The sequence below is a fragment of the Aulonocara sp. 'chitande type north' Nkhata Bay genome, linkage group LG9 (assembly GCF_057382095.1).
Source record: "Aulonocara sp. 'chitande type north' Nkhata Bay isolate Kocher_YH1m ecotype deep benthic linkage group LG9, A_spYH_male_GT1.1, whole genome shotgun sequence".
Classification (NCBI taxonomy): domain Eukaryota; kingdom Metazoa; phylum Chordata; class Actinopteri; order Cichliformes; family Cichlidae; genus Aulonocara; species Aulonocara sp. 'chitande type north' Nkhata Bay.
The window spans coordinates 4,373,608-4,385,189 of NC_141352.1; positions in this window are offsets into that span (position 1 = coordinate 4,373,608).

An 11,582-nucleotide genomic window follows, 5' to 3' on the forward strand; every position below is an offset into this window, starting at 1 on the left:
CTGTAAAAAAACCTAATGAACATGGCAGCATAGCCTGTGTCAGGAACAGCGTTGGGCAAGTCACTTGAAAAAGTAATTAGTTATAGTTACTAGTTACTTCTTCAAAAAGTAATTGAGTTAGTAACTGAGTTACAATACTATAAAAGTAACTAATTACTATTGCTTAACCCTCTGGGGTGCTGGGTATAATTGGCCGTTTTTGACTACTATTGATTTTACCTCTACATTTAACTATTGACCTTATTTTTTCATTTTGACGACCTATATTAACACAAAATCTATAATCAGAAAAAACAACATGAGAGTAGAAAAAAAGTTAGATATTTTACTGTAACAATCACAAAACATGTTTAACAAATCATTTTCATAACTTGAAATGCAAATATAAACTGGTGTTTGCAAAACCTGTGCATATGTTTTAAAAAATGTCAGTTATTTCCAGCTATTTCCCTAAAAATGCAGCTACAGTGGATTTTTTTAGAACCATTTCAAACTATTTACAGAACAATCAGCTGTTCTGCATCAAATAAGATGCCACACAAATTATTTGTGCCACTCAAAAAATATATAATATATAATATTTTTTGTCCACTATAAGAGTAGGAGAACATCACTACCCTGATACCTGCAGGTCTGAAAGCAGGAGGTGTATCCCTCGTCCTGTTTTCCACCTCGAGACGTTACACTGCAGTCTGCTATTTTTTTTAGTTTTTTTTTTTTTTTTTTTTTCTTTCTGCCTGTCCCGTTTGGCTCTTTTGCCATCAGAATTGTTGTCTAAAGGCAAAGAAAGATGCCCAACGGATTTACTTTACCAAATGGACCATCCCAGCCTTGCCGTAATGGTCCATTTGATTCACCTTTTATTGTTTATTTTATTTTCACTTACTGAATACGGGACAGACTTGACTGGGGGAAAGAAGGGGAGAAAGAAAGAGGGAAAGAGAAACAGCTGAGAAGAGGGACGGGGGAGAAGGGCAAAAGACAAAAACCAACAGAACGGGCAGAAAAAAAGAATGCATATATCAATCACCTGGATCACCTGTTGAGAAAGAAAAAAGAAAGCAAGCAGAAGAGAACAAGAGTAATAGAATAAACAACATCACAATGATATATAGGAATATGACAGTAAATACTAAATGTTAAACATTATTGTGCAGCACATAAGATCAACAGCACACAGTGTGCTTTGAGGTAGGAGCCAAAAAGGGTGTAGTTTGTGGGTGTGATCACCCGTGTGTACACCTGTGAGCATGGACACGCTTGTTTTTTTAAAAGGTTCCTTCATGTAATGATCTGCTAGAGGGTGTGGGGGGGCCACAGCCCCGTCCTCCAGGGCATGAAGCAGGTATGGAGGAGATCAAAACTCCAGACATCCAGAGGCCCCCAGAACACAAGAGACCAAGGAAGACCAACAGAGGGGCAGCCGCGCCACTGTCCCAGAAAGAGCTGAGGAGAGTCCCAGATGAGGGCTCACTCAGCAGCCGCGGAGCAGAAGCCAGGGGGGGTTGCAGTGACGCGCCCGTGAGCTCCGCCGGCAGCCAGCCGTGCCTGAGTGACCGAGCCCCAGGCCGAGAGGCTGGGGGCACCCCACCTCCGAAGTGGCCCGAGTGAGCCCCAGGCTCCAAGCCCCGATAAGCGGCCGCCAAGGAGTGAGCCGGTGTGTACCTGGACGCCCATCCCCAGACACAAAGAACCACCAACGCACCGATGTCTGAGGGAGTCCACCACTGGCAGGGGAAGTGGTGGTAGGGGGAGATAGGCCTCTAAACCTTGGAGGGCCTGAGATGTCCCCAGAGAGGTGGCGCCTGACACCCAACCTGACATATAGACACAGACATACAGGCACACACAGATACAAACATCCATTCCCACCCTCATGCTCTCATGAAAAAAAAAAAAGAAGCTTTTTTTGTTAGTAACGGTAACGCGTTAAAATAGTAATTCGTTAGATTAGTAATTACTAAAAAAAGTTACTTTTAACGCTGTTATTGCCATCACTGGTCAGGAATATCTGAATTAACTAAAATGCTGAAAACATAGATTAATTCAGTGGCTTAAATGAGCAAATGTTAGAAAGATGTAAAGAGAAAGCACTGGCTTTGTACGTTCAGATGGTAGTTTATATTTACACCCAGAGGCCAAGCATGAGGTAAGCAAACTGTACATACGTCTGAGTGGTATATTTGCTGCAGGCATTGAAAGCTAATGAGTATTCATTAGAAACTGGTCAGAGAGTTAGAACTTAGTCAGACGAGCTGTTTTCTGATTAGGCTTAAAAGCTGTGAGCTGAGAGTCCAGGATTAAGGTCTCCAGAGTGCTTTGAGCCGGTTTTCACATGTGGACAAGCCAGGAAGTAGACAGTCTCTGCTCCTTTCATCAGGGTGCATGATGACTGAACAGAGGGAATAAAGGTCTGGTGACTCTTCCAGTCACCAGATTAAATGCGGGCAAAAGTAGATTAGAATAGGCAGACAGATTTTCGGAGGGTTCTCTGGGTAAAGGAAGAGACGAGAAAATGAATGCAAGCTTGAGCTACATTAAGACAACAGGTTAATGAACTGGATAAAAATGGCCTTAGCTACACTACTATATGAGTAGTTTAACAATCTAGCAAGGAGCAGTAGTGTAGACTGAGTTAAAGTACGGAGCTTGATTGTGGATGGGTGAGAAGTCTGCCAGGGATCTCCAGAAACCAGGACTGGGACAAATAATCGGCCCGGGCATTCTGACTAGAGACCGGCCCAACAGGTATTATAGGAAAAGCCATAAAGCCTTTGAATGAAAACAAACACTGTTGTGACAGTGATGTACACTGTCGTGTTTGTATATGTATGATTTCTTGACCATTTGATCTCACTCTGTGTCTCTCATCTGCCTTTCGTTTATACTGACACCCACGTGTGTTATCTTTACTCTCTGTTTTATCAACAGGAAGAAAATGAGCTACGTAGAAATATACTCTATTATAATATAATATAAGGTTGAGTTATGCATGAGCAGTTATTTAAAAATCAATACCTATTATCCATTATCTACTCCCGCATAATGTTTATATGAAAATAAACTAAACTCCCTTAGCAGTAAATATTGCTCAGAGTGTGAGCTGCCTTGGCAGAGGTTTGCACTCTTGAAGGCCTTCTTGTCCACTGCTTTTTATTTAAACATTTATTTATATGTCTACTGTACTGAATTTGGGTGTAATTGTGCATCGCACTAGCTCTCGCTACCTGAACTCGATTCTGATGCAATTTTATTGCATGAATATAACAAAAATTGGAAGCAACACAGTTTTGACTAGCAGTGAATCCCTATTCCTGCCAAACACACAAACCCACCCACACACAATGCCAATGTGGTCCAACATTGGAGGGGATGGAAACTCATTTTTCTCTGGTAAATATGAAATCTTGAATGTGTCACTCCATCTCGCTGGCCGTCTAGCACCTAGCATCTGCTAACGCTGTTTACATTACTCATGCCTGTCCTCCATGACACCAGGCAGAGTGAAAGAGGGGAACAGTATTTACATAATATTCATCTCATGTCAGTCCTAAGATAGTCAACACCAATCTGGCAATTTGCATTTCATGAGATTCACTCACTTTTCTGGTTCCAGAAGGCCGTCTATGGAGGAGCCGCAAGGTCTCAGAAGCAGGATGAGAAGTAGTAAAACATTTGACGAATTAGTAATTAACTGTATAATAAAATGATGTTTTAATGAATTCATTTACAAGTTAATCTAATGTCTAAACAGAATAATTCTAAATAATCATCTGGTATTTTAATGTGTGTGAATTCAGAATTAAATTCATTTTTCAAAATGGATGTGAAAATGCAATTTTAAAAGGGAAATAAATAAATGGAATCAAACTGAATAAGGAACACAGTTCTTTTTACACTTTAAAGTAATTAACTTGTATTTTTCAATTAATTACAAAATCATGACATTTTAAATTTCTATTTTTGGGACCCTGCAGACCAGAAGTTTATCTGGAGGATATCTGAGGAACAAATCACCCTCTACAACACAGCAGTGAATGTAAACCTGCAGTTTAGCATCACAAGGTTCTAGATTCAAGATTCTTTATTTGCCACATGCATAGTTATACAACACTCAGTGAAATGTGACCGGATACGCTCCTCGACTGTGCAAAAAAGAGAGAGAGAACTTTATATACACTGAATGAGTCATGAATAACCATCTATGTGGGTGAATGTTAGATTAAAAACACTTAGAAATGGGTGCTGAATGAGTGTATAAGGCATGTTAACTCTTGGAGCGCTGTGGGAGAATAGAAAAGTGCCATATAAGAATCAGTCCATTTACCAAAAAGCAAGTGAAAACACATTCTGCGAGAGAGAATCACAAAGGAATGGCGAGGAACAAAAGGAAAACTGAAGCTCTTCTTCTTCCCCTTGATTTAATCGCACTTGGCAAACCAGCTTAAGGGTGTATTACTGCCACCCACAGGAGTGTGGAGCAGGATTCTTTTTATTAACTTCATACTTACAAATTTTAACAGTTGACCACGACAGCACATTTTTTAAAGCAAGTTTAATGTAATGTAAAATTTATCTTCAGCTCCTTAAAAAATGGTTATTAACGCCGTGCTTTCCTAGACTTTGGGCCAGCATTCGAACAATTCATGCTGAACAGGTTCCAGTTTATTGGAGTGTCCACACTGTCCAGTTGGTGTTTGCCTATTAACTTTAGGGTTTTATTAAAACCTCTGTGTCCTATAACCTAATGTGAGTGATTGTCATTTCATCTTTCCAGTTTCTATCCACTCTTTTTTCCTGTGACCAAAATACTTTTGAATGGTTTATAAATGCCTTCCTGTTGGTGATATTACAGCGCTCCCGTCATATGCTTTGGATTTGACTATTTATAATACTTTTAACTTCAGCTTTGCTTATTGGTATCTGTAGATCGAGTGATTGTAATGTCATTGAATGTTTAACTGAAGCTAGTTTTACACACGGGACAAATAAAGGAATGCAACACAGCTAGGGAAACTTAATGCAGACATGCATAACTACCGAAATAACACAGAAAGTAACTGACAAATACAAAGGTTAGACTCATACCTACACAGAGCAACTTCACACTAATGGAAACACTTGGGAAGACTGAAAAACATGTGCCAGAAATTCAAACACTAAAAGCATGAAAATAAAACAGAAACGCTCTAAATATTCACAAAATCCAAAAACTCGAATAATAAACAAAATCAGAAAAAACAACTGTGCCACATTATAACATTATGGAAAGAAATCTCATGAGCTGTCTGTGTGGTGTGTTTAAAGTGGACATGCAACATGCATAAAACATAATTTACACCATGCAGCTGTGCTGCCATACATTTAACTATATCAGTAAAGCTGCATTTAAGAAATAAGCACTTAAATCCAGTTTAAGTTTTTTAGAATATGTTTTGCACCACCAGTATCAAGTAATCTAAGTTATCTTTATTTTTTTTTGTCTTTTTTTCATTTTTTTATTGTAAGGAAAGGAAGGAAATACTGTATAGTGGTTCTAACAATCCTGTGGGACTTCAAGATGCAGACAGACAAACTGGGGATGGCTAACCAACTGGATACAGTCGTAGCGACAAGTGGAGGAAAGCAGTGGTCGTGATAGATGTAGAAGAAATACCAAGGGCTGAGAAAAGAACTCGAGAAGATGCGGAGGGTGAAGGCAATATCTGTCCCAGTGGTAATCGGTTCTCTCGGTGCAGTGACCCCCAAGCTAGGCAAGTGGCTCCAGGAACAACATCTGAGATCTCCGTCCAGAAGAACACAGGAACAGCAAAGATATTGTGCAGGACCCTCAAGCTCGGGTCCTCTGGTAGAGGATGATTTATATTTTTTTTAAAAGTCAGGCTGAATATATAAATATCTGGGTCTTCAGCTGACTTTTGTTCTCTCACACTGGTCTGGCAGCAGTCAGGAGTCCTATAAAATGTGCCCCATCTGTCTCCATTTGAAGGCATTTTAGGGATGACTGGATGATTTCGGGGCTGACCCAGGACATGCATGAGGGATTCAAACTCCCAGCTGGTCTGATCTTGAAAATGTTGAGAAGGAGAAAATATTTTGGCTTCACTTTGGCAATGCTGTTTTTAATACGTATACAGGGATGTAACGTTGCATGACCAAAATTACTTATGAGTCCAAATATGTTGATTCCTTCACTTGTTACTACACTGTCAGACTAATATGCTAGGTTTTTTCCCCTGACAAAACATGTGCTGCTCATTAAAACAGTGATAATATGATGGAAGCTAAAAATGGATGACTCAGTTTGGTGGTGCACTTAAAGTTAACAGCACTCAGTGGAAAACATGTTCATCTCTACAGTTCTGCTCACTTTTACATGCCTGATACTGACACTATGAACTGCAGTTTAACTGGACTCGGGAATCCTCAGATTTTAGAGATTCTAGAGCGACATTTGGCAAATCTGTTCACGTTCTCAAAATCGGAGCTGCCCCCTTAAACTTTGCAGGTAAAGGACAGGGCTCCACTTTCGTCAAAATCTGTTGTTAAAAACACCACCGCTGATTTTTTAATATTGTCCAAAACAAAATGTTGTGAAAAATTATTTTTTGACCCTTTTCTTGAAGTAAATGTGAATGGATCAAAATTAGGGTTCCGGCCTGATTTCTATAACTGATTTGATTCGATTCAGTTTTGACTCAGTCAGAAATATGATTAATTCTGACGATTTATCAGTACATTTCCATATTTTTATATCCATGTATAAAAACAAAGCTGACACTTGTGAGACTTCATCAGAGGTGTGAGCATCACAGCAGATGTCTTTGTGTCAAAGTAAGTGAGGATAAAACACAGAAAAACGTGATTTTCTGGGCCTGGCTTTTATAGCAGATAACCGCCTTAAAAATATTCTGCAGTAGAACAAAAACAGAAGAAAACAATGAATCAGCATATAAACATTACCTGATGCTGCTGAAGGGAAGCAGAGTTACAGAGGTTTGATTACAGACACAGCTGAACACTTTGAAATCTGGCATCATTTTAAAATGTTTACATTTCTTTGCTATTAAACAGCAGACATTCGGCTTTCTTGCGTGAGGTCATTTAAAAAAACAAACAAACAAATAAATAAATAAATCTCCTTTGGCTGCTGGTTCAGTGAATTTTGGTCAGAGAGTGACGAAACCTGCAGTTTCAGAATCTGTGAGGTGTCAGCTTTCAGCTTGTCTGCTTACGCGCTGTCGGGTGATCGGAAAATCGTTTTTTCAAACCCACCCCTAGTCCGAATTGACCAGTAACACCACAGACATTACTATAGTTAATATTATTAATATAAAAATGAATAAGACAAATGTATTTTAGTGATGTGAGAATAGTGAAATAACAAAACTACTTTTTTTTTTTTTTTTATAGAATTCTCTTGAGGTTTAGTTTACCATTTATTTAGACTGCAAACGAGAGGTGTATAGTGTAAAGAGAAAGGCCCGGTGGGCCACAAGAAAAATCTTAAAACCACAATTCATGGATCAGGAAGCCCAACAAGTTCACCAATAGGTTACAATCAAACTGAATGATGAATTACTGTTTTGATGGTATTCTTTTGGCTGATTTAAGACACGGGTCAAATCGACACATTAGCATAAGAGATAGTAACAGAAAGCTAGCACAAGAGGAAGGTTAAGCAGACAAAGGCAGTGCCTGAAAACAAGTGAGCTTAGAGGAGGAACACAACTGCTGTCAACTAAGCATTCAGTATGACTGAAAGATTCACCAAACCATGTTTGACATTCTGCAGCCCTTTAAACAGCTGATTCATATGTGAAGTCATGGTGTTTCATAACATTCGCTGATGCAGTCGTAATTTTTGTTTGTTTGCTGTGCACATATGGTGGCATGTCATGCGTTAATAACAAACATTTCAAACTGAGCGTCATTAGTGCTTCTAGTTAAGTATCACATATGGCACTGTTTAGAATAGACGCTGAATAACTTGTCTTCCTCAGGAATTTCTACAAACTCAGGAATATGAATACTTGACATCACATTTCTTTTTATCAGTACAATAAGAAATACACAAAACTTGTCCATGTGTAACTGGACTTACTTTCTTTCATTTAAATTATAAGAGATTGCTTCAGGGTTTTTTTTTGCAGAGTTAACAGCAGTTATAGCAAACCTATGTTACACCCCGGCCTAGGCAACCGGCGTGCAACACAGGAAACATAAAGTAAGGAAAAAATGCCCCCACGCTTACTGCTCTTAAGGAGGGCGAACCAACAAAAAAGACTAATACGGGTCTCCACAAAAATCCCAAAACGACCGTATCGACAACTATTTACATCAAAGCACCAAACTATTTACAACCAGGGGGAAAGATCACCACACTGACAAACTGAAACACAGGGCTTAAATACATAGAGGGAGCAATCAGGGAATGGACAACAGGAGGGAAACACAGCTGGGGCAAATCAGAACTGACGAGACAAGGAAGCGTAAACTGAACACACTGAGATAAGACAGAGACCTTCAAAGTAAAACAGGAAACACATAACAGTCACGCCTAAAACAAAACACTGACAACACCGAATCGTAACACCTACATTTACCAAATTCAGAGGCTGCATCCACCTGAGGACCCGGCCTTCGCAGTGTGGGCCGGGTCCTCAGAAAGTCTGGTAGGCCAGAAGTGAGCGACCGTGAAACTGGACGGTCCAGCCTTCAGAACTACGTCACAAGCTCTCTCGTTGGAGTGAAATTAAAATATTAATCTAAGTAGCGAAAGGCCGCGGGAGTTGAACACGATGTGCTGGGAGTTTGCTGTTCACGCCGGCTCAGATATTTGAAGTTTACACAGCTACATTCTCGCCTGAAAAGTCAAAAGTTTATTTTTCGACCCAGGAAGAGTAATAAGAGTAATATTAAAACTAAGTAGCTGCCGCTACTTAGTTTTGCTGTCTGGGTGGAAAATTGGGAGAAATTCGGGAAAATGGTGGCTCTGGGAGATTTTCGGGAGGGGCACTGAAATTCAGGATTCTCCTGGAAAAATCAGGAGGGTTGGCATGTATGATATATATATACATCGGTGTGCATGTGTGTGTGTGTATGAATGTAGTTAAAACAGTAAATATGAATAGATTTGAATATTTATTTTTATATTATTTCTTTATATTTGTTTTCTGTTCTCATTCTATAAATCACGTTTGTTGTGACTGTCCTCTGAGGGCCACATATCTCTGAAAGGAAAATTTGTATTTTAAAAATCTGATGATTTTGTTAAGTTGGTTAACTCAACTTGATGTTTCAGTAAAACGGACATGGTCAGAGATGCTTTCTTAATTGTTGTCATAGTGTTCTTTGATAATGTTAGCAGTTATTAACACGTTTGTCATACTCTACATCACACATGTTGGCCAAGGTGGTTAGCAAGAGGAAACTCATGTTACAGTGCTCAATCATTGAAACTTGTTTACCTGCTAATGCTAGCTGTGTGACCACATGAAGTACGGCTAGTAACTGATCTAAGAGCAGTGAAAGCAGAGCAGCAGCAGGTTGCCTCGCACTCTGGTCTCCCTAGAGTTTACCCTCAAAGACCCACAGAGTCTATCCACAATGTGCATGCCAGTTTCCTGGAACTAAGTTTGTATAATGATCTGATTACATCAATGTGAGAATGATGTTGTTGATTGTCCAGCAAATTTACACAAAGTAAATTGGCTTCATGCGTTCAGGCTCCCGTGTACAGGCAGGAGCCTGCCTTAGACCAATGAGTATTAACTGTACTGAAAAAGCATCTTAAATTGCGTGCTACATTGTTGCTAGAAGGGCCAACTTCATAAAATACTTGGAACCAATTCTTCTGACATAAACTATTTTTACACTTGAACTCTGTCTGATGGAAAAAATAGGTCATAATCATAAATTAAAGTGATGTCTGACCAAGTAGTAGCCCAGCAGACAGTAAATGAAGGTTATATCTGTTGCTGTATGAGACATATCAGACAAATTACACATGTTCTCTAATGTGTGTGTGTGTGTGTGTGTGTGTGTGTGTGTGTGTGTGTGTGTGTGTGTGTGTGTGTGTGTGTGTGTGTGTGTGTGGATTAGATAAAAAAAATGTGGGTGAAACACTGTCAAAACAGTTTGAAATTATGTGTCAAACTTGTTGTGCCACATCTTGGTGACATTTCAGTTGAATGAAAGAGCATGTTGATAGTGGAAAGTGCACATGCTCACGAGGAGGGGAAACTGGCTGGATGTAGCAATTCTCAGTCACTATATCTTTAGGTAGTTTATGTATGAATCTCAAGATCAAACTTTTGCCTGAGCCATAACAGCCACTGTATCAACAGGAGGCTGTTAAACAGTAACACCTTTTGCTACAGTCAGTAACTAACCCTTCCTTATCCTTGCAGATGAGTCAATTCTTGACTCCATCTTTGCAGTTTCCACACTACTAGTTCTGCAAAAACAAATAAAGTGCATCCCCAGTGCCTCGAACAAAGTGATGATTACATTGTGGCTTTGACATTTGAGACAGCCCCTTGCCAAGTCGGCCCAAAACTCATTGCTCACCCCGTTCATTACCTCCCATAATGACCCTATTCAGAGACAGCGGGGCCTAGCCTCGGCCCAGAGACCCGGCAATAATCCTCTGCATTAATTAGATGACCCCCTGAGACGGCTGCTGCTGCATTGGTGGGCACAATGACAGGTTCTCTGCTTATTGTTTATGGCTGGCTATAAAGTGTCCAGCAGTGGGAGTGATGGGTGAGATCAGGGAAAGGGTGGGTGGGTGAGGTGGTCGGCTGGGGGCCAATCAGGCCAGAATGAGCAGTTGTTTGGTTCCTTTTCTCTCTTCCACACTGGGGTTTTTGAAGTCAGTTTGGACTATAGTAAACTACTTTCTCAATTTTTATTTGAAGATAGGTCAAATGTGATTCATCCTGATGAGGGCACTAGAGTCTTGTATTACTTTTGTATTACTAATTTTATTACTAATTCAGATTTTGCTGAATAGACAGATGTGAAATATGGAAAAACAGTGAAGGTGACAAACCCATCAGGAGATGCAAGACCATGAAAAATGTAAGGAATTCCACAGGTACCAAAACTCTTGAAGCTAAACGAGCTGCAGCACCAGGTGTAGCTGGTATGATGGAGTTCAATAACAAGGCCAAAATGGTGAGCTCCAAGGGTAAAAGTTTTTCTCAAGTCTTAATTAGCAACATCACATAAGGTCAACGTGACAGCAATCAAAAACATGTTCATTACCAGACAACTGTGGAGCAGGGAAATTATTTTACTGCTATTGTTAAATAATTGTCATCATTACCATTGCATTAATAATATAATCTGGAGTTTATATTGTATTCAGGGGTTGAACAGTGTGTGTCTTTCAGAAAGGCTAAAAGTCACAGGCTGACAGGAAACAGGCTTGGAGAGTTTTGCAGAAGTGAAAGTTATTTTGAGCAGCAGGCTAAGACGAGGCTTTAACAATGTAACAGATAGCTTTAAGAAGGCATACAGTTATTATGTTGACCTTGTATTTCAGGTGCAGTTATGACTATTTTATACACAATGCA